This window comes from Scophthalmus maximus, chromosome 11 (assembly GCF_022379125.1).
Source record: "Scophthalmus maximus strain ysfricsl-2021 chromosome 11, ASM2237912v1, whole genome shotgun sequence".
Classification (NCBI taxonomy): domain Eukaryota; kingdom Metazoa; phylum Chordata; class Actinopteri; order Pleuronectiformes; family Scophthalmidae; genus Scophthalmus; species Scophthalmus maximus.
This window is the reverse complement of record NC_061525.1, coordinates 3,224,052-3,248,259: the sequence shown is the minus strand read 5'-3', so window position 1 is coordinate 3,248,259 and position 24,208 is coordinate 3,224,052. Positions and strand designations below refer to the sequence as shown.

The following is a 24,208-nucleotide window of genomic DNA, read 5'->3' as shown; positions in this document are numbered from 1 at the left end:
TAGTGAGTGTGTGCAGGGGTGGGAGGGAACCATCACAGCGGCACTGTACTGTACTGTACCATCGAGAATACCAGGATACTTCCCAGTTGGACATTGCATAAAAAAAAAATTATTAAAAGATTTTAACGGTCCTCTGCATGTGCATGTTATTCCGGGTGCACATGAGAGCATGCAACAGTGTTGATTACACTGTAAAGGGCTGAGAAATGTGCCACAAATCAGCCACATTTTGACATTCCTCAAAATATGAGCTGCCAATATCTCAGTGTATGTTTTGAATCAGCAATTTCCAAATTCCGAAATAGAAGTTACGGAGCTCAAAAGGAACCATGAGAATGTAGTTTGACCAGAGCTTGGAGAATGTAGGAAAATCTTTATGATAATAAGGTGAAGATCAGACTTTTGGATATATGCTGCAATCATTTTCCACTTGTGGCTGTGTCTAACATGCTGTTTTGAGTAATTTGATAACCACTTTCTTTGCTTTTTGGAGCTAATAGAGGCAGTGTGGCGAATGCAACATGCAGCTGTAGCTAACATGCAATGTGCTGTATGTGAATGTGCAAACTTGTTTGTGTTTCCACGGAAGGTGAGTAGTCATTTATTCTTTACTCCTGAGTAAAGTTTTCCTTTAAGAGTTCCAAACTTAGAGTCTCTAGATAATCCAACTACAAAACAACACCGATATTGTGAATACCAAACCATGCAAACAAATGAATAAGGGGCAAAAGGTAAAGCCTACAGCCATTTGATCCGTCTGTTTTTGATGATCTTACGATCCTTTGTCTGACCTGGCCTTGAGGTACTGGTTCCAGCACCTCTGGCACAAATTGAACTAGCTTAAAGTTTCCTTCAGGGAATGAAAAAGACAAATACATTCCTTAATAAAATTTTACCGTCCAAGCTTCTGGTGTCAGGGTTCAGACGATGTGTTTGCTGCAGTCTTCGTAATCCCTTCACATTGCCACGTATACAGAAATGAAAGATGCATTGTGCCGTTTCATGATGGATTATGGGTTCTGCCTCAAACACACTTGATGAACCTGCGTTCTACCATGCTGGACTGTAATTGTGTCTGACTGGTCTGACTGCAGCAGCTCAAAGCAGGCTGACTACTGGAAGTGAAATATTGTAGAACAATTAATCAAGCCCTCCTTGCCTTCCGTGTTGTCCTCCGACTTTGGACTTGATCAATCCTCGTCCAACTTTTCATTTAAACAGCACCTCAATCAGTTCCACACCTCAGAAGTGTGCATTTAGTTGAAGTTTACCAGCACTTTTCCTTTATGCAGAATGAGCCGCTGGTCTTTTTGTGTCCTCAAGCAGAGAATGTCAACCCTTTCCTAATTCAGCATCTGTACCCTTTCCATCTTCTCTCCTCTCTTCTCCCTCTGTCTGATATTCTGGTCACGCACAACTGCGGCAGCCCTCCTCCAATCGCTGGCATTAATCCACACCTCAGACCCCCCAGACACACAGTCTGGTCTCCTACAATGTACCTCAGCTGCAAAACTTTCCCAGACACATTTGGCCTTCTCTCTATCGCTTACCTCTCCCTCCCTCTTCAGCCCCCTTTCTTTCACTCGGTCTCCCCATGGCTCTTCATCGTCCAGTTTCATTTGCTCTGCCCCTTTCTTTCTTTCTATTCAGCCCTGGCCTGTCTGACAAAAGTATCTCCTAATCTTCCTCAGAGGCCGTCTGACATAAAATGGCGGCAGCGCAACCAACCAATGCTGGCTGTTCTTCTAACATTCGAGTGTAGAGCTACACTCCACCTCAGTTTTTTTCAAGGTTTTAGATTTGAATTGCAATTTCTTGCTGCAGAACCCCAAGTAGACCCACAGTAAAGTCCCAGATTCCATTTATCAAGATTTCCGCAGACGTAAGGCACAAAGACCTCCAAGTCTTAAATGTCTCTATTCTGATCATTAAAAATCAGGTTTTAGCCACATATTTCTGCATTGTTTGGTTGATAAATTTACATACAGAAACAAAAAAAATCTTCATTTTATTCACCTAATTTTCATTTCATACAATTCAGTCAGGACCACTGTAGTCAAAATAGATTAATTTTAATAATAGCGAATAGTTATATGTGGCGGTATGGCTCTGTTCTGGGACAACCCTGCCCTTCCACATGTATATGTGGAATGTCTGAGGTAGGGAGAACACACCTCCCTATCCTCCCATGAGCCACTTTATGTTGCTACATGTGATTTTTATGTTTATGTTTAGATTCAAGGCTTGTAAAATATGTTATTAAAGTAGTATGGCTCTAATTTGATGCACCTAATTAATGTCATCATAACATTTTGGGCATTCAGAAAATTGTGCAAGGTAAATGACGCAAGTGTAGAATAAAGAATTCTCCATATTAGATTGCACTGCAAGATTTACATGTATGTCAACTTAATATCATAATAGGGATAGTTTTATCTACCTTGTGTCACTGACAAGTTTATTTTGTACAGGGAGCACACCTCCCTACCCCTTCCATGAGTCCAAATGCAAAATGAAGCAGGGACATCAAAAACTGAAGACCCCCTGATAAAACCATACTAGACAAACTTAACCACCCTGCCCTTCTACGCGCACAAGTGGAATGCCTGAGGTAGGGAAAGCAAAGCTCCCTATACCTTCCATAATCCTTCATGGAAAATGAGGCAGGGATAGCATCAGCTAAAGACTCCCCAATACGACCATACTAGGCAAACCTAACCTCCCTGCCCTTTCACATGCAGACGTGGAAGACTTTAGGGAGGGAGAGCACACCTCCCCACCCTCCATGTGATGACATGGAAAGTCAGGGGGAGCAGCAGCTAAGGCATTGAACACACTACATGATTTCCAAAGTCGTAAGATTGTGTACCGTTCATACTACACGACTTGCTGTTTTGTAATCACATGGCTTTCAGTCATTGTGCTGTTCAAACTAAGGGACTCATCGGTGACAGGGGGGGCCCACTACACAATCCTTCACCAGGATAAATCCTCAACAAGCGTCTCTCGTCTCCAAAGTATTTTTTGTCACGAAAACACACGCGAGAAGTGACAAGTCAGTTTCACGTTCATTTCTGCAATATTTTATGTTGAAATGTAAGAAAAAGGAAGTAGTTTGAGCGGAGGCTCTGTGTGTTGAGTGGACGGAGATTAATAACTCGGCATGTTAATGTGTTTCAGCAATAAAGCCAGCTCGAGGTTACGCTAATTTTATATTGAAGTGAAGTGAGTGAAATGACAAGTTAGGTTAAGGTAACGTGGCCTCCTCAAAAAAACAGAATTACAAAATACTACGATTTCATTGACTGCATATACACACTATACCACACACACTTTATTAGGAAAATCTGTGCACATGCTCGATCATGCAATTATCCAGCCAGCCAATCATGTTTCAGCAGTGCAATGCATTTAATCCTGCATCCGCCAACTACTTTTTACAGAAAGGTCAGAGGTAATGACCAGGCTGTTTTGAGTTGACAGACTACGGTCACTCAGATAACTCGCCAACCGCATTTGTTTCAACAGACCAGGCTGCTGGTGGTGGTGCAATGATGTGGGGAAGGTTTCATCAACACCAGGCAATCATGGCTTTAATGCCACAGTCAATCAGTTTTGCTGTTGACCATGTTCACCATCTTCTAATGGCTATTTCCTGACGGATAATGCTCCAGGTCAACGGCAAAAGTCTCAAACAGGTTGCATAAACATGACAGTGAGAACAAAGACTCTTTATAATAGGAGTACAAAGGATTGGAAATCTAAAACAAGAGCAGCAAACAAATGTGCTATAAGGATTCAACTGGTACAAGGAAGAGATTCACGTTATTAAAGGAGGATCACAGAAGTAAGTCATAAAAGCAGAAGGGCACCTGCTGAGGACCACCACAGAATTAACTTATCAATTGTTTACCTAATCTTCATTGGGATGCCAAGCTCTTGTTTCTTAACATTGTTGCACTACATGGTCGCTAATTTGTGCCATGCTCACTAATTTATTCTTTGGCAGTCATTCCAAGGAAAGAAAAGACCCTCTGCAAAAAGCCACTAATCAGTGTTTGTTGGCTTGGACGTGTAGTCTCCCCTCACACAGTGATTTCCTCATAAGGTTTTAACGTTTATCTGTGATCTTGTTTGGCCGCAGTCTTGGGAGTCTTTCTGTTGTGCTGGGAATAGACAAAGCTAAGAGGATTGAATTCAGAGCTGCAGGCAGACATGATGGGAAGTGTAGATAAAACATAGAATGAAATCCCTTCAGTGAATAAAAGTTCATCCAGGGCTCAGCTGTCAAGCAATGGGTTTCATTTTATTGAGATGTGATTATGAGGGAACATCCACCTTCCTCTCCCTACCACCTCTATTTTGTAGTTGTAGCAAGAATTAATTTAAGGACGTACAAAATGTTCAAAATGAAAGTCAAAGTTTTGCTCAAGTCTTGTCTGACAATTTAAAACAGCATAGATCACACTGGGTCCAGGGCTGGATAGTGAACCGCAGGACTTTTAACGTCCAAACGCCTGAAATGTTGGTAGAACCCAGTAACAAAACACTGAGGAAACTGCCAATTATTCCTGGATCTGACAGTGTCTGGTTTAAATTACAAGTTTATTAAGATTTATTCTTTTTTTATCATCCCTAGCACCCGACAAGAATGACAAGATCAAAAGATTCTTCAAAACCCCAGATCCATGCACACAGCCAGTCACTCTATGGGTGACACAACATAAAAGCAAAGGCTGGTCTCCTGCCAGAAAGTCAGAATCACTGCGGCAATTCACCACCCTGACCCGTGTACTGTGGCTGTGGCTCGGGTGTTAGAGTGGGTCGTCCCCTAACCAGAAGGTAGGGATGGGCAGAATAATACTGTAACGATACTGTAACGAACTTCGACACACACAATCTATCCATTTAGTATTGGTTCTGTTTTTAAAAGAATCAACGTTTTCAAGTTGAACGTTTTACTTTTATTCAATCATATTATCGCTGTAAAACTTTTCATTTTACTCTAATAAATTGAATTTATTGGCCTGCTTGTGTCATGTGATTATAATACCCATTTAAGTGTAGTACAGTATCGGTATTGTTAAAATTATAACAGAAAGTATTATATATTAATGGAATTGGAAAAAATGTTTGGTATTGCCCATCCCTACCAGAAGACAGATAGTTTGATCCCTGACTCCACCAATCTTCATGCTGAAGGGTCCTTGGGCAAACTGTAACCCTGAAGGCTGTGCAGGTAGTGTATGAATTTGTATGCTGGAAAAAGGGCTGTGTATAGAAGCGCTGTATGAATTGGTGTGAATGGGTGAATGGAACTTGTACTGTAAAGCGCTTTGACTGGATGGTAAGACTAGAAAAGCTCTATATAAATACAGTCCATTTACCATCCATTCACCAACTGCCCTCCTTTCTACGTGACGTTCACACTGCTTCCTCCATTAGCACTGAACACCGGCATAAGATGTAAATCCAGTTGCAAAGTGGACGTAATTTTGATTTTACTTACACTGTCGTTTGAAACTTTGGATTTTGGAGCGCTTTTTTAATATGTTTGAGGTATTCATAGCTCCGTTGGAGAAAGTAATGTCACATCTTCACGTTATGTGAGGATTTCAGTAATACATTTCAGGATTTTGTAATAAATCAGTGTGACGACTTGTAGGACTGTTTGCCCAATGAAGCAGATTAGCTGAATTTTTAAATCGTACTCATAATACCGAAGGATGTGGGGTTTTTTTTTACTTTGATTGTTGCTCATCTAGTCATGAATATGTATTGTTATGCACGGATAGTTTTTCCAGCGTTTTCCCATCAAGAACAGTTTTGTAGAAAAACGTGCTTCCCTTCGGGACTTGAATTTTTTACTGTAATACAAGTAATCAGAATCATATAATGACTCCTTTTTTGTGACGTCAGTGTTTAGAAAAAGGTCATTATGGACCTTGTATCGGCAAACAAATTCATCTGTTCGATGCGACGCCCAATCTTTTGTTCGCCTTTCTTGCTGTCCTTTTGTTTCCTCCGTTGTATCAAACGCTCCCTCGTTCTCTCCTCTCCTCCAAACTCCCTCCCCCCTTCCTCACAATCCCTTTTGCGTTCCCTGTCTTTCTTCCCATTCTTTCCATCTCTCCGCACGCCTCACCAGCCTTCTCCACCCAACCCCCCCCCCCTCCTCTGTGTTTGTGTCCTCATCTGACCCTGCTCGGCCTGAATCGCTGTTGGTGCCCATTTGGAGCGGGCACAGCTGGTGCTGCTGCTGAAAGCCGAATGCCATTACCGCCGCTATCTCCCGTCCTTTCTGTCTGCCGGTTTGTCTGAGAGACACGTCTTCATAATGGTATTAGCCTTATTTCTCTGATTCTTTTTCTCTTTTGCACGTTCTTTGTTTTCTATGTGGTATCCTTTTTTTTTTTTAATTCCCTGCCACAAGGGGATGATTCAAGCTTTATCTTGTTTGCCCTTCCATTCAGGAAATGGGAAGAAATGGCACGTAGTAAGATAGGGTGCATTTACGTAAACATGTCAGCCATTTCGTGAAAGGACAATACAAACGAGGATGAGAGGAATAGGAGGGCACTTGTGCTCCTCACTGTCCGATCATGGGTCAATAGAAACCAGGAAGGACTGGACAGCGCCGCAGCAGCGACTCACTGTTCATCAGCTGCCAGTAAACTTAGTGAAAGCAAAACTCAAAGGCTGCTGTGAAGAGCGGAGAGCCAGAAGAAAAGCTCCCAAAGCAGCACTCAAGTACTAGATAAGAGCGATAGATATACACCAATTCTTATAATCTAATGTGATATTTAAGGGGGCGTGTGTAGTTAATAACATTTATGTACATAGATAGAGGTGATTATAATGTAAAACATTAATCTGCGCCCCTAATGGGATTGTAACGTTAGTAGATTGCTTTTACTCTCAAAGGAAGTCGTAGATTCATGATGAAAATAAAAGCTGCTGCTGAACTAAACCCCCACCAGGCTTCATTTAGTGCTCAGCCATGCCTGTCATGTAGCATCAATAGCTCCGGTCCGGTGTATCTTTTTTATAATGTGTAGTGAAGAGTAATTTTCAATCACAATGACTTCTTTTATTATGACAATCAAAGGAGCGTTGGGCCTACAGGAGGTATGTAGATGAGAAATTATGATTTTTCCAACACTGCATGGAGAATTATCCTACACTGAGCTCACTGTTTGGTTGAAACAGGGATCAAGGCTTTTATTTCATGATCTGGATAGTCCCGTTTTGAATTTAGCCTCCTCCACTGTGGTCTTTAAGCAGCATGATGTTACAGTGTGGATAAACCCTTTTCTGTTTTCTATTGACAGTAATTTTGTCTCAAAATAAAAAGACAAACATTTTAAAACCACATGACCCTACAAACAATTCTTACTTCTGATTGGCTGGCTGGTATGGATACCAACAGTTTGCCGTATATGTTTGTTTGGGGGTTTTTTTCTTCATTGGACTAGAATTAATCTATAACTGAAATCAATGGTTTTCATTTCTAAGTTAAAATTGAATATAACTTGTAAGCAGAAGAGGATATAACGGAAAGTTCAATCTGAATTGAATACATTCATATAAAATTCTGAATGAATATCAGGATATTCATGCAGAATATTTCTAATACCTCGCAAGTAAGCTTGTTGCTCCAATTGATTGCTAAATGAGGCATGCAGTTATATTTGCATGTAAAACGTTAACATTGAAAGGATGAATAGATGATTTTCTCCTTAAAACATGTTGGTAAGTAAAGCCCATTCAAGTTTTGTTTTCAAGTTTTTTGTTAGACACGGCTGAAATTAGAATCCCTTTACATTGGTTTACAAAACAAATGTTACCTCTGAAACATTTCTAAACAGACGCGAGGGTTTCCATTAGAATGAGACAAAGTATCCTTTTTTCACCATCGAGTTACGCCAAAACTCTTAAGTGAAACAGATGGTAATTACTTCTTTTATTGTTGGTTAGCAGCTCAAGGCAGTGTGAAACTCCCAAATTTAAGATTATATTTTATTCATTTATTAATTTGTATTTGTGTCTATATTAATATAAAATATAACAAAAACTACCCCCCCCAAAAAAAAGATTAAAAAAATTATAATAATCCATTTTATTTGTAACGCAAGGTTATGCTACAACGTCAAAGCATCAATAAAAAAGCTAACATCATAAATGTATGAGCATAAAAGCAGGAACCAGCAAGGGTAGTTAAAAGTCACAGGTTCTGCAAAAAAGATAAATAAATAAAAAATGTCAAAAATGAAGATGAATTTTTTGTATACCTTCGAAAAACGGAACTGACAGAATTATGCAACGCCCTCTGTCTGGAACCATTGTCTTTGACCCTTCAAGTATTACTCATGGCTGCTTGTAACGGTTATTTCAGCTGCTACATATACGTATAGTATTTTTTTTTTTTACAGTCAGTCAATTGCAAAAGTGTATAATGTCATGAACAGCCGATGCTATCAACATAATGTGAGGTCCAGTGAGCCAAATGTGACGTGATGTTTAATTAGACTGCTTAAAGCATGTTGACTGTTCATTCAGTTAATAGTGAACCAGACCAACAATTAAAAGTAATGGGTAAATCTGAATTAATAAAGCATACAATCAATAAAAATCTGCCTTTTTATTTTAAAGGAAAAGACCTTGAATGCAGTTTAAATTCCAAACTTTGAGGGATGACTTGATGAGCACTTACAACTGACAGTCTCTTTTTATGTATATGACTGCTTTGCAGGATTTTTGAAACACCTGAAGTATCCCTTTCCTATTGCTGTACTTCTCTTCCGCTTCACTTCAACCTTCTCTCGTTTTCACGTACCACTACCCGGGGTTGGGATGGTTACTTAAAAAATGTATTCCAATACAATTACTGATTACCTGTTAGTAAAATGTATTCAGTAACCTAATCCAGGTATCATAATGTTTAAGTAATGTAACTTGATTACTCTCCGTTACATACATATTACATATTCGTGCTGGTAAAATTGTTTAGCCTAATGTGCACACATCCTCAAATGCTTCCTTTGTTAAGCGCAATAATAGCGGTAATTATCGCATTTACTTGTTAACTTGTTAAGTATGCTGTTCACACTTTACTCTCAAACTTCAATTAAACTGCTATAAACGTATTCAGGTCTGGGGTTTGAGTTCTACGCGCACAGCATCCCGGTCACGAGCATCACCACCTACAGTACGGTCCCAAAACATTTTTCACTGGTAGTAGGCATAGTAGTAGCAGATAAACCGTCTCTGGTAGTAGTATTAGGTTAGCTCACATTAAGTTCAGCTAAGTAAATGTCTGTGTAAATAATGCGAGCGTTTGGATTTACCTGTAAACGTTCCCTCAAACTTGATGTGGAGTCTTTGGGAAGTGACAGTATTTTCGGCGCCGGGAGGCATAAGCCGCATGGTTAGGTTGTTCCCATTATCAGCTTCGAAGACAAAATATTGTCTACATTTCCAGCCAGCTTTCTTTAATCTCAAGGCCATGGTGGTGAACCGGAAAGCTCCGCCGTGACTCTGCCTTATTTCCCTCTCTCTCCCGCTCTCGGTATGAGTGTGTTGCAGCCGGTGCAGCACTGGGCGTGACGCTGTCTCTATGTTCGTAGCTGGTGTCGCACCTGACGCATCTTCTCATCAGTGTCCGCCTTCTCAGCGCCACATTGTTTGGACTGCAACAACTTCGTAAGATTGTAATCCTACATATAATCCCCATTTTTTCGAAATCTATCTGTCATCTGATTACGTCTTTTTTGATCTGTAACTGTAAGGTAATAGTTACCTCTTTTTCCTAGTGCCCAAGCCTGCCACTGCCATATGAAGGACAGCTGCGGTGAGCTGACAACCTGGCTGCCTGCCATTTCTTACTCTGCCAGTCGATTTTCTGTACCACCCCCCAACGCCACAGCAATACCCATCATGCATTTGTCAGACACAGTCTGGGATGCTGCTGCTGTTGAAGGGCTCTGACATGAATTCAAAAGAGAAACTATGAGCTTGTGGTCATTGTTATGTTTTAAGACACGTAGATCGCTCTGCTCGGAAGACTCAGTTTTAAATATCAACTTTCCTGATTTTTGATAACGCCATATTTCGCCTACATCTGCGTGTTGCCGTCTGCGTGCTTCTCGCTACCTAGCAACCTACACAGTATATGATAGCAAAAATAGGACCCAGACGGCTCTACTGGGCTGGGGTCATTATGCCTGATTAGAAGTCCTTTAAATGTCTTACGGTACTGCCAGTTTGTGACCCCTGCTTTACAGCTTTCTACTAAAAACTGCACATATCCAGAGTGAGCTCAAAAGAGAAATCTGATTTACTGCTATACCCCGTAAAGCATCTTCTTGTGGTAAAAGAAGAAGAAGAAAAAATACCATCAACTAGCATTCACATTCCTGAGAAAATACAATGTGACATTTGCCCTACAAGTATGCTGACAGAAATTCCACAGAGCCAGCAGCAAGGGAGTCTGGCATAGACCCAGAGACAAAAACACAAAAAGAAATGTATGATTGTCACTCTGTGTATTTCAAGGCCAGAATGAAGCAAGCCTGAGACAAGCCTTTCAGAAAAAGGAGGCCATCCTTACATGCAAATGACCCCAAAAATGCTCAAGAAAGCCAAGGAGCTTTTTCCACTGTGGAGAATGCTAACCCCAATTCCTACTCATACCTGTGGATATGGTTCAGGAATGTTTGGGGCAATTCCTGTTTGTTTCCATGGCTTATCAGGGCTGCACTTGCTGCAAAGTGTGCCAAAGTGTCAGCTGGCCTTCTTTTATACTTCCCTGTCTTTTTAAGTCTCCATTCTTCATCAAGTCTATCACCATATTAGAATACTGATATTTGATGATTCTGCAAAAAACCCAAATAACTTTAGTTTTTTTATATCAGCCTTTTTAAAATTCTTACTTTTTCAATGTTATACTTTCTAAACTATGGTTCAGCAAATGGAAAGATATGGAAATAAAAAAAATACTGTGGTTATGATGATATGGTCGGGGGGAAAAACAGGATATTAGGAGAACAGTTAACAAGTTGACTTCTTTGAGATCTTATGTTCTTCATACACTGAGCTGGTTAGTTATTACTTGTATCTACTGTATTAACAGCTTAAATGTTTAGAATGCAACAAAGTTGTTTGGCGGAGCTATAGTGAGCAAAATCCCACAACCAGTTAGTTAACGAGAACTTCATGTTTCACCTTAAGACCTTAAGAACTTTGGCAATGTTGTTGGTCTTGGGCACATTGACTGTGTTGGCGCCTCCAGGCACGACGGGCTGGTTAAGTGGATTACAGACCAAACGGTGTGATGAGCACTCATTATCTTCTTACGTTATTTGTCACATTGCTCTGCGACACGTGTGGCAGTTGCAGTGCATGCAATACAAAGCCATCGTGGAATCTTGGTAAATGGACTGTATTTATATGGCGCTTTTACTTATTGACCACTTTAAATTGCTTTACAGCACAAGTCACATTTGCACATATTCCACGCTTTTTCTGTCACATTCATACTCTTCCGGAATAGCTGTCAGAGGCAATTTAGGGTTAGTGTCTTGACCAAGGACACATCGGCATACAGAATAGGGGAAGCTGGAATCAAAACGCAGACCTTCGAGTTTGTGGAGGAACGTCTCTACCCGCTGAGCCACAACCTTGTAAGGTAGGTTTCAACGGCAGGGAAATTTGAAACCATCAAATGCTAGTTGTGCTTGTTTTAATGGACCACAAAAAGGCCTACAGCCCTGGGTGTGTTCGAAATGAACCAGTTTGTGCGATGTGTCATCAGTACATGTCTGAAGGCTGAAAAAATAGCCATTCACTATAGCAACACTCGATGGAAGGGTGAAAAAAACCTGTAACTGCGGGACACAAATGTTCAAATGGGGATAATTTCTTGACAGTCTCTCCTCTAAGGAATTTGCAGCATACACACAAAGCGTGGCAGAAGTATCTGTGTCGGGAATAAAAACGATTGCAATTGTAAAAAAGGAAATTCAACCCCTGCCTACTTTGTCATCTCCACACACCCGGCCAGTCGCTGTGTGAGGTGGATGCTTGTGAAGTTGACGGTTTTGTAAAGTTACAAAAATTGTTGAGCACCTACTCACCGAGAGGGGGTTTTGATGCTCGCACAAGCACTTCCTTCAAAGCACTTTGATGGCTCAAATAATTTGTTGGACTTCATAGCGGAAAATGACCTGGTCTGAAGTCAGTGGTGCAGTATTTCACAGATCTTCAGGGTGCATTACCAAATTGCACCTACAAGGGCAGGTGTAACACTCTGCTTGTTCCATGCCGCAGTAATGACAAATGACATTTACTTACTATTTGATCAACCACGGCAACATACACATATGTAGTCAAACACAACAAGGATTGTTCCCTCTAACTACCAGGTATATCTGTCATTATACTAGCAATCCAGCAAGGTGCAACCACACCTGGGTGTAAAGAAAATGGGAGATGGCACTCTGATTGGTTTATTGCATGCTAACCAAAACACACCCATGATTATTTAAGAGACTAAGCGCAACCCCTTAGAACCATGCACCTGGTGCTGCAATTGTCTTCTTAAATAAACTAACTCCTTCAAAATAGAAGTACGTTAGCTTACTGCCATGCTGGGAGTGAATAAGTGAATAAGGGGTCAGCTGTAAAGTGCGAATAAAGCACTATAAAAATGCAACTATTCACCAAATGGCTAGTGTAACAATGCATATGTCAGATTAGCTTTATAAATAGCTAACATTGCAGGAGTTGGTAAATTTAGTAGCTGATTTAGTAAAACTAATTGTGTCTGTGGTATTCTTTTCTGAAATGTGGCTTAGGATTATGAAGAAAGTTAATTGATTGCAAATGTATCTATAAAGAGATCTGCATCAGATTGATAAAGAAGCAAACTCAGTTGAAATGTACTGTAAATGTGTATTTAAACCAGATGGGAATTCGGCAGTATGTAGAAAAATGAATTGTTGACACTAATGTATGTATGAAAACTCCCATTGGATGTATATAGGGCATACTTTTATCATAGGTGCCAGTCCCTATTATTTCAGCCCAAATTTGGCCGAGTTACACCCTCGAGTTACGAATACCATCAACTCTACTAAAAAAATGGAATAATGTGTTCTGCAGCCCCGTTTTCACATCAGAGATAGATCCTAATAAACTTCCTACATGACATACCTTTTATTAACAGAGACAGAAGTTTGAAGATGGGCCATGGGTGGAGAAAAATATGGAGTAAGGGAAGCCTGTGTTGGCGAAGAACAAATGCCTTTCTGCGAGAAGAAATTATCTGTGAAGTTGTTCAATCCCAATTTGACAGTTGATGCTGCATTATTAATTGCAAACACCTTCATAATAAATGCAGTCTCTGTGAATGACCTCATTGGTGTTTCCAGATCAGGTCTGCTTTGATCAAACTGCGATACAGCTCAATACAGTGGGAGACTTGACTTAAGTGTTGCCAGGAAGCTCTCCCTGCAGAACTGAATGGCAGAGGGCCACAGGATGTGCTAGCAGGCTGTCATTACAACAAAAGGGTGGCCTTTGCTAAATAGAACAAAGGGGAAGGAGAGAAAAAAAATACATAACATATGGTTGGCTACTTACTTAGTAATGAACTTTGCATGCTGTTGGCCAATGCAGAAAACACAATGGAAAGATGTTACACATCTGCACAGCGCGCTGGAAGAGGTAAAAGAGGACACGTTTTTCCATAGAATTCTGCTTGTCATCATGAATAAAAATGGATTTCTGATTATCGCTGAAATATTTGTCTGTCACAGCATCCCAAACCTTCTAATTGTAGTTCTGATCTAATGAATACATTAATGGCAATGGCTCTTGGCAAGACTTCTTATAAAGCAGCACTTAAGACAATAAATCTGGCATGTCAGAAACTGCTCTTTCTGTTCTACTGTACATGGAACACGGGGAATAGTAAAAGGGGCACTGCAGACTAAGGGACGGCAGGTAGTAAGCAAGGAGAAGAAAATGGAAACGCAATGCAGGGTTGGAGAGACTCCTTGGGAAATATAGTTTTTGAAGACTTACAGCAATAGTTTTGATGATTTACACACGGTAATAGATTACATTTTGCAATTAATGTTCACCTTTTATTATCAACTGTAACCTCAATCTTTCGATATCCCTACCGAGACTGTCATGCCATGCATAGACTTTTAAAAAAGTAAGTATTTGACACATTTCACAGTGCAAGGGAAACAACCATGAGTCGGCAAACACTCAGAAACAGCATGAATGATTTAGGGCGCTTTCACACCTACCTTGTTTTGTCAAGACCTTCAGTCTTTCAGTTTGGTCCGGACTGAAATTGCAGGTGTGAAGGCTGCCATGGGCCACGGTCCGGAAAATGGACAAAAATTTGGTCCGACCTAAAGAGGTGTTCCGGATCAAACTGAACCATGTGATCAGTTAGTTAACAGTGTGAAAACTCTTTTGGGGATGTTTCTGACTTTCGGACCAATTACAGTAAGTTGAGTCACCTAACTATCATAGAAGAAGAAAAAGAACTGGAAAAAAAAAATGGAAAAGGCTACCCGCCGAATTGACAACACAACCAATGCCCATCTACAAACCAATCAAAGTCAAGTATAGGGAAACGCAACCCACGTAGGTGATAACAACAGGACCTAGGTATGTCACGTAAAGTTCTTAAACGGCCCATATTATGCCCCCTTTTACACAAGTTACATTGGTTTTCAGGTGTGTGCACTACATGTCTTTGCCATTCCATGTCAAAACACCTCAAGGATCAAGCCACACAGCACCCTCCTCTTTCTGTATAAACAGCCCTGTGAGACTATGGTCGATTCCAACGCTTTCCTGCTCACTCCTCACCCCCCCTCCCTTCGTGTTCCGCAAAGCTCCGCCTCGCTCCTCCCCGGGTCTGTTGCACAACTATGTCGTTGCGCTGCCATGACAACAGTCGCACGTGACAAGGCACAAACACGACGTAGAGACTCGGGTGGCACAGCGAACACGTTCTCCATAAGTACACACAGAGCACATTAGGCCTGGGCGATAGAACGTTAACGATATCCCGCCCAGCCTGCGTAGCTCGCGGCCGGCCGGTAGCCGCGAGTCTAGCTACGCCTCTAGCTCTTTTGCATCACTTTATGTCACCACTATGTGGCACAAGAGAACATGCACCAAATATGCATTATATTTGTGTAACTCAAGTGTAAAACAGACCATCAAAATGTTATGTACTTTAAAAGATAATGACAGAAGTAGATGGGAAGTAGATGTCCTCAGACCAGGATTGGGGCAGTTTGACAATGTATATTTGAGTTATACAACTTGTTTTGCTGAGGAAAAACATTTACCATGCCAATAAAGTACAAGTAAATTGCAAAAATTGGGCCAAAATTACACCGTAAATTAAAAAAAACTTTCTGTTTCAGTTTTGTACGTGTAACTTTAGCCACAAATATTGATCAGGTATATTCCTACCTTGTAGCTGTGACCTTCCTGACACAACTCAAGAGGTTCCTGTTAAACGTTGTCAAACCTAGAGCAATAAGATGATGTTGTCACTGTGGAATTATAAGTGTTGGATCGAAAGTTTTTATCTAATAAAACAAAACCCTTCTCCTCTACAGCTGTGCCCTGACATAGAAGTTGTAAAATGAGAGGTCTGAGGAGACAGCATGTGTAAACAAGCTGCTCTGACTATTGTTTCTACATACAGCTGGCTGACCAGGGTTTTCAGCAAAGTGGGAGTCCAATACTTGTGTAAGTCAGGGGAATTCAGACAAAGTGCTGCATCAGTTCAGATGAATAGACAAAATGATGAATACATCCTTCTGATGCTATAGACAAAGAGTAATCAATTCTACAACACTTTAAATGTGTAATCAATGAACCTGTTTCACACCTTTCATTTAGAAAAATTGGATAACAATAACTAGATGATCTGCAGTTATAAAAAGCCCATATCAGTCCTTTATAATAGAAGCCAAATGTATCACTGGAGAGCGCTCTACAGCACTTGGTCTCTAACTGTGAATCATTTATCATGCAAAGTACTTGAGTTCTCTGGTGTATTTGGCCGTATGGGAACATTGTGATGCACTTATTTCATAGACTGACGATAACAGTGAGAGAAGAAAGAAGGAGACAGGAAGGAAGGGGGAGAACGGCGCTGTCTATGACTTCCTCAAGCTCTTTAAGCCCTCAAGAAGAACAAAAATTCCTTCCTCTGAAACTGCTGCAGCACGCCAGCACAGACAATACCACTGAGAGGTGTTTGGCAGGGAAAGATAGAGGAAGTATACCCCAGTGCGTTTAGATTAACATTAACTTTCATAGAAAGAGCTGCCTGGAATGACAGCTATCTGCTCAGTGCACAGCACTCAAGAGCCACTGACTGTCAAATAAATGATGATAGTGGTTAAAACAATGCTGATGACAAGTGGTACGTGTAAATAATATTGATGAACTTACAAGGGCCTGATACCATTTTCTTGTACAGATGTACAAGAAAACATAAAACAGCGGTGGTCAAAGCGAGCTTTACCACCACTTTTAGAAATATTATATTGCATATATAATATTAGGCTGCACGGTGGTGTAGTGGTTAGCACCTTCGCCTCACAGCAAGAAGGTTCTGGGTTCAAGTCCCGGTTCAAACCAACCAGGGCTTTTCTGTGTGGAGTTTGCATGTTCTCCCTGTGTATGCGTGGGTTCTCTCCGGGTTCTCCGGCTTCCTCCCACAGTCCAAAGACATGCAGAATGGGGTCAGGTTCATTGGAGACTCTAAATTGACGGTAGGTGTGAATGTGAGAGTGAATGGTTGTCCGTCTCTGTATGTGGGCCTGTGATAGGCTGGCGACCTCTCCAGGGTGAACCCAGCCTCTCGCCCAATGTCAGCTGGGATTGGCTCCAGCCCCCCCCCGCGACCCTTAAGTGGATAAAGCGGTAGACGATGAATGAATGAATATATAATATTATATATATATTTTCAAATTAAATTGTCCTCCAAAGGTAAAAATATACTGTCAATGCCTTCCAAAATTAGAAATATTTTCTGATGTCTGATCTCATTCAAATTTGCTCTGCCAAAATACGGTCTGGAACCCCTCCATTGGGAAGTGATTTCCCTTTGCAGAAAACTTGCTGGTCCAATTACAACTGATTATCTGATAATGGGCGGGGTTTATACCAATTTACGTGGACAGAAGCAACTTTTGTAAACAACCAAGGCTGCCACTGATGAACGAGCATTTGTCTAAAAGTACCCGGTATCTTAAGTTTTCTCCCACAAAGACAGCAACACTGCTTCACAGACATTGCGGAATCATCATCACAGACATCTCCTCTCTGCTCTAGTCTGTTGACATTTCCGTGCGCTAAACTGACGTCACATGATTCGTCTGCGTCCATGGTTACGCCTCTAGGAAATCGAAAATGAACCGGGAGTTCCCAGACTAATACGTATTTGAGTGTAAGTCACACACTGGCCAAACACATCCATCCATTCGGGCCTTTAGGGTTTTGCCAAACTAACAATGTCACACTACCTTGCCTTTGGTCCTGCCAGAAGGCAGGAATAGTCATAACTCACGTGGCTGCTCCAGGTCCTTGTCTGGTAGACACAGACATAGGAACAAAGGACAAATTCATTCACTTTCTTGTTACAACAGTCTTGGAGTTTTCTTGGTGCAAGGCAACAATAAAAAAAACTTTAGGATCATAAACTTACTGTTGGATTTTCTGTAATATTGTGAGGTCTCGACCTCACTATGTAAAGTACCTTGAGACGATGTACGTTGTGATTTGGCGCTATACAAATAAAATTGAATTGAATTGAAAATTAAACAGGACCGAGACAAAGCCTTTAACTCATCTCCTAACACAATCTTCTACATTGCCTCTTACTAAACTCATTTAAAATTATGTAATTAATTATGTATTTATGTTCAATCTTTCAATACAAAAGCAGGAAGTCCAGTAGTGATCTTATAGTGCAGTATGAAGTTGTGGTGATGGATTTGTATATTTGCTTTTGATACTGTGGTCTGTGATTAACGTCCTCTTTCATCTCTCTCTCATAACAACATGGCAGGTTTAGTTCCCTTTAGTTCTGCCAACAGATGCATTTATTTGAAGACAATATGTGAAAAATGTAATGTGGAAAAAATACTATTGGATCCATGGAACCTCTACATTGATGGTTTTAGATTTGACTAATACTGGAGTCTCAAGTGGGTGTGGGCTATTATGTCCTCCACTGTTTACCGCTTCTATGCCTCCTCTCAGGGAATGCCACTGGCGTGAGGTAAGAAATCTTTCAACTGTACAGCAACATTAGGCCACACACACGTCGTAAGTGTAAACTGAAGGCTGGTTTTAGAAAGATGACTATGACTTGATCGAACAAACTGCAGATAGAACCAAGGCACGGACTGTATTCAAGATTATTTTGCTACTAATTCAGGGTGATCAGGACTTTTCTGTCTAAAAACATGGCCGAATGAGCTCCAGCTTCAAGGTGCCAGGCTCCACTCACTCCAGCTGAAAGTGTGTGCTCAGTGGAAAATATTAACATTTGCAGGGATGTTTTACTGCATGAATCTGTTGATGAGTGAAGCAGTTACAGATTTTTTTTTAAAAAAGGCTACTGCTGTCGCTTTTAAATATACCCTGCTTTTTACACATTTTTAGCAAACCACGAATTAAGCTGTTTCGCCTTCTATGTCGAAAGTGTCAGCAGGTGTGCTTCTCATTGTGAATTTTCAGCAGGTTTGTTATTTTTGGACCTCAAATATCTTGGGGTTAGTCATTGTACTACCTCACATTATATCATTCTAAAAGCAAAAATTACTGGAGACTAGTCTTGCATATCTTTGTGACACCAGCCTAGCCTCTGATTGGAGAGATGTGTGGGTGGTGAAATCCATTGTTTTTTTTTTCACATGTTAGCATTTGCCAGTATTCAAAATCAATGAATATTGTACCTTCAAAGTTGAACGCCTACATGATGGTGGGTCACGTGCAAGCTGTCAAGGCTGACTTTGCTGCAGGTGTCGCATCCATATCAAAAGGCAACAGAGACCTACATTTAGAGAAAAAGTAAAACAGAAGCCTAAAAGAAAGATTCACAGCTAGTACTGTGACAGTAATTGCCTTACCTTCTGTGTATCCCATTACAGGCCTTCAGCTTTCAGCAGCAAGATCGGCCGCAGTCACTGCTGTGAATGCCCAAAAAAGAGAACACAAACGAAACTTAAAATTTTGAGTTGGTACAAGCAATCTTGTATATCATGATCTATTTGAATATCGCAAAACCAAATAATTTCAAGTCCTATCTGTATGGAAGAAAAATTGGGATTTTCCTACGAACATATTCACCGTGACTGTAGTTTTTTGGGTTAAAACTGACTAAACCCTGTAGTCACTCTTTCACCAAAGCTCATTCAGCTGCCACCAATAACAACACAAGAAAAACTCTTTAAAACTCTAAGTCACTCACAGGGTGTGCTCTTCTTTCTACAGCTGCTGTGTCAAGGATTCAGGTCTATTGTAAATAATTTATCTCATGTTCATCATAGGTGGAACTGGCGAAATTGGTGTCATGGTAGAATTAGAAGAGAGAATGAAGAGATTGTATCACATGGCTAAAAAAATTGGCAAAGTAAAAATGAGAGCAGATAGTTCTAATGCATATTGATAAAAAAGTTAAACTTCAGATGTTTTAGTTATTATGCCTACAGAGTTCATTTTATGGGTTCTAATCGAATAACTAAGGTTGGTGGTTTGCAGCGCGCTGAGCTTCTAATAAATACTGTCAATTGGTTCAAACTAAATTCTAGATGTTGGTTTAATTTTTGCTTGCCAACTTCACAATTTAAACTTTCTTCTTTATCAGTTTCTTGTTCCACAATTTCTAAGCTGATGTGCAGTAAAAACATACGCAGATGTTGCTAATAGATTTAACATTATTGTCTCAGTTCTAAGATGTAAGTAACAATTTAAGGTTGTGAAATCAAGAATTACGATTGAGATACTTTGAAAATAAAACACATTTTAGCAATGTCACACGTATAGTGCCAAAAGTCCGTCAAAAGTTTTAAACAGGTGCTGATTTAAAGAGAACTTGTCCAACAAATACCCACAGTCCGCCAGGTTTCCCACTAAACTGGGTCCGTCAATACTCTAGTTTAGTAGGGAAACCAACTCCACTAAACTGACATTACAGGGTAGATAAAGCTTTGCCGTAGACTCTAAGGCTTAGAGCATTTGAATGCCTTCAAGTGAAAACATCATTCTGCCAACACAAGTCACTTGCAAAAATGATTTTTCTTAACATAGTATAAGAACAAACAAATAGTTCAGGTCACACGTCCTTTCTGGCAGTTCACCCAAAGTCTAAAAATGCCTACACAGATTGCCTGTATTCAAGGCTAATGTTTACCTGAAGATGGTTTGCTAAAGAAAGCTACCATCTGAGCATTATCGCTCTAAGTAAGTGTCAAATAAACCCAACGTGACGTAACCCATTGGTTCGTCAACTGTCGTTTTTAAGCCTCCAGTTTAGCATTTTGACCAGAGCCATCTTGCTTTATTTGGAACCAGATGTAGGAGCGGGATGTGGGCCTGACTAAGACGTCTTCCACTGCGCGCCCACCTACACCTGAAACCGTGCACCAGTATGACGGTACTAGATGTCAATCACGCTGTATCCATGCGCCAATGCATAACGTGCTTTATCATCTTTTTGACTCCAAATGACACCATAATTTACAAAATGAACATCATGCTGTATTGAAGAAGACTTGAAACTAGCGACTGAGACCATAAACTCCTCAGCTAAATGTTTACTGACGTTATAAATCAAGTAAGAATTGGAATCATGTTCTCATAGATTTACACAGATTATAGAAACGTACTTATTTTTATAGCAAGTGAGTCGCCCTCTGCTGGTCATTCCAGAGAATACAGGTTTCCGCATTGGTCTAATTTTCCAGTCCATTTTTTTTTATACAGTCCGTGTGTCATGTCTACTGCTGCAACTACAACTTAAGTCTGTGTGTTTTGTATCTTTGACAGTCAGTAAGTCAAATCCTCAGTGAGCTCCTGCAGCTCAAACTGTTTACAAAGATGTCACTCTCAGTCCAGTCAGATTTTTGTATGTTACCTGTTACTGATATACCGACTGTGTGTCTGTCCTCAAAGCCTGACTACAACATGTCTATTTTTTTAATAATTTCTGCCATATGGAGACTAATTCGGAGCCAAGTTCTGGACACCACTGTGATTTGTGACCACTGTGGTTAAATCCACCTAGATTGGGGAGCTTTTTCTTTTTACCATTTTCCACTGCTAATGCTGGTCAGGGTCACATGGCAGCAGGACACACTTATATTTTGCATTCTAGATATCTATGACTATACCTTATGTTATTTTTCGTTTTTATAATGTCGTTTTCAGGCAGTGGCTCCAAAGCGGCAATCGCAATAATCAGGATAATATGGAAACACTAAAGTGCTAGAAATGTTTTTTTTGTTAACTTAAGGTTAATGGCTGAAACTTTTTGCCTCAGAATTGACCCCTGAAGTGACGCTCCAAGCCATTCAACAGCAATTATATCAGCAGTTCTGTAAAGCACTGACTATTAAATCAAAGTGGACTGAATGAGGACAAGACAGAACAAATCAGTATTTTGAATCCGTAGAGCAACAGAAGTATTTTTAGCTGTGATGATAAAAGCAAGTCAAAACAGGAAAGAAACAGTCCTTTTAAGCCCCAGTAGAGCCTATCATCTATTTTGTATTACAGTAGGACGAAATTAACTTTGCTGACTTTGTATTCTTTAAGATAAAAAAAAAAAAAACAAGTGGAGTTCAGCAGGGTTTTTTTTTCTAGGCCCCTGTCCCTTTAAAAACAATGACCTGACCAGCAGGGCACCTTGGCTGGAGATGAGAAAGTAGTTATTTCCAGCACCCTCCTCATTTATTTGTGTACGTGTTTTAAGAGACCTAGCAGCAGGCTGGATGCCTGGGAGCCATGCTGATAAAGCAAGAAGGGGACTGTGTGCACTTTACCCAGGGCCCCTGAGTGAGTTGGGGCAGCACAGGGGGTGCAGACAGGTGATCAGGTCCAGGCGGACACACTCGGGTGGATAACATGTCTTTAATGCTACTGATGGACTGTCCAACTGGCGCCCTAGTTGGCTGGCTGGCACCATGCCCAGCGTTCTTCCACTGGCTGAGCGGCTTTATATTGTAACTTGGATGACTGCTGTGAGTCAGAGAGGGACAGTCAGGGGTCACTGACAGACAGACCGCAAACAGAACGACAGACAGAGGCAACGTCAAACACACCAGACACACAGAGGCCAAAGGCATAGGCACACTAGAGGAGATAATCACTGACGAAGAAAAAAATGAAGAAATCTGAGATTACAAATTCATAAATTTCTGAGCCTAAACTCACAAATTTAGAAGAAAATTCATAAATTTAGATTCAAACTTAACATGTTTTAGGCCCAAATAAAATAAGGCATTTCCTTATTGCTAAATCTGGTTATATACTTATCTGCTGCAGGGGTCTCCTTGACAACAGCAAACAGTTTATTTTATTTTTTAATCCAAGAATTAAAGGAGTACGCGATTTTGGAGAAAGATTTTTTGTTTTTGATTTTGTTTTTGACCAGTGCATCTGTCTGTTGCTAGCGCGTCTCTTGAGGTGTCGGGGAGTGATCTTTACAAACTGCAAACAGTGTTGTGCGGTGCGGTTTGCACCATTTTGTTTTGCTTTAAATTTGCAGAGGCAGGACTGAGCCGAAAAAAATGTTGTGCACACACAGAACTGACAGCGAGCGGACCGTGTGGAAATATTCGCTGAATTTTACAAAAAGTGTATCGGATTGAAATTGCCCTATTGCCCATTTAAGAGAGAGTTCTTGAAAATGTACAACTTCAAAATTTAAGATTTACTTACAATATAACCATCTTCCCTCCCCTAGCTCATACATACATACATACCTACCAAACCTACTATGATCCTGATATGCTGTCCTAGTCCATTAACTGACTGTTGCAAAATGTATGAAGTTAAGAGTTTTCTGCCAGGGGGAACAAAACAATTTTGAATGTGATGTTCATATCTGTTCAGGGCGCATTTTCTGTCTGAATACTGTATTTGTACAACTAGAGCAGCCAGTTTGATGAAGCAGAACAATGTCATGTGTGCACAGTTGCTCATCTGATGCCAGCCTACAATATTTCATGATACAGAAGTTGAACAATGCCCAACTATTTTTTTGTATCTGCTATGGCATTTAGCCACCTTTTTTTTGATTACCAATTCAACACTGCAGCAAACGAGCCACAATCTGTTTTCTTGAGTTCCAAATGAGAACCTGTGAAAAACCAAGCTGTTAGAAGTGCCCGGCGATTCCGAAGAAAAACTAACGTATTAATCTCCTTGACGATCTCACTCTAAATGTGCTCAGTCCCCCTTGAGCTGCACTGCACAACAACGAAACAGGACAAAATGGGAGGGAGTTGCAGATTGCAGTGCTAATGAAGCCATGAGTCAATTGACTCCCATTAAGTGAAAGCAGAACCAGTAATTTTGTGGCCGCTGCAATGTCAAGAATATTTCACTTCTTGTCTAGCAGTGGTATGAATGTTCTTCATTGTCCGGTACTGATTTTAATTAGTACAGACTGGTCTCTGTCTGTACAAGTAGCACCACTGCACTAGTTTTGAATTCTCAATCTAGTAAAATATGTATGGACTAGATTGAAATGAGGGAACTGAACCCTTGAACCCTTGTTCAACATTCTATTAACATTTGTAATAAAGTATCATAAGTTCAACTTTTGGCTCTGCTCATTAGATCACTGACTGCTGGCATAGCTTATTGGGTTATACCGCTGACTTTCGTACAGAAGGTCAAGGTTCGATTCCAGGTCATCCCATTGTGGGCCTGTAGTCAAGGCCCTTAATGCTACCTGCCTTGATCCCACCCTCTCAGGTATCTCTGACTCCAGAGCTGCATCCAAATGCGACACTACTCAACTGTTATTATAAACAATGTCATTACATCAGTGTCAGTATTATTATTGTCATTATAAAAATCTCCTCTCTCTTCTCTACCCCTCTTTTCACCCTTCTCTCCTCTCACCCCAACCGGTCACGGCAGA

At 40.6% G+C, this 24,208-nt stretch overlaps 1 long non-coding RNA gene across 3 annotated transcripts in view; it reads right to left on the bottom strand.

Annotated features, from left to right (window-relative positions):
- Positions 1-24,208, bottom strand: part of LOC118299611 — an 87,291-nt gene that overhangs the window by 17,843 nt on the left and 45,240 nt on the right. For 2 of the 3 annotated variants that reach the window (XR_004789903.2, XR_007031712.1), the window contains one exon: positions 19,188-19,247. This is a non-coding gene — a long non-coding RNA (uncharacterized LOC118299611). Of the gene's footprint in view, positions 1-19,013; positions 19,112-19,187; positions 19,248-24,208 lie in introns of all 3 variants that reach the window. The other variant, XR_007031713.1, reaches the window with a different exon arrangement.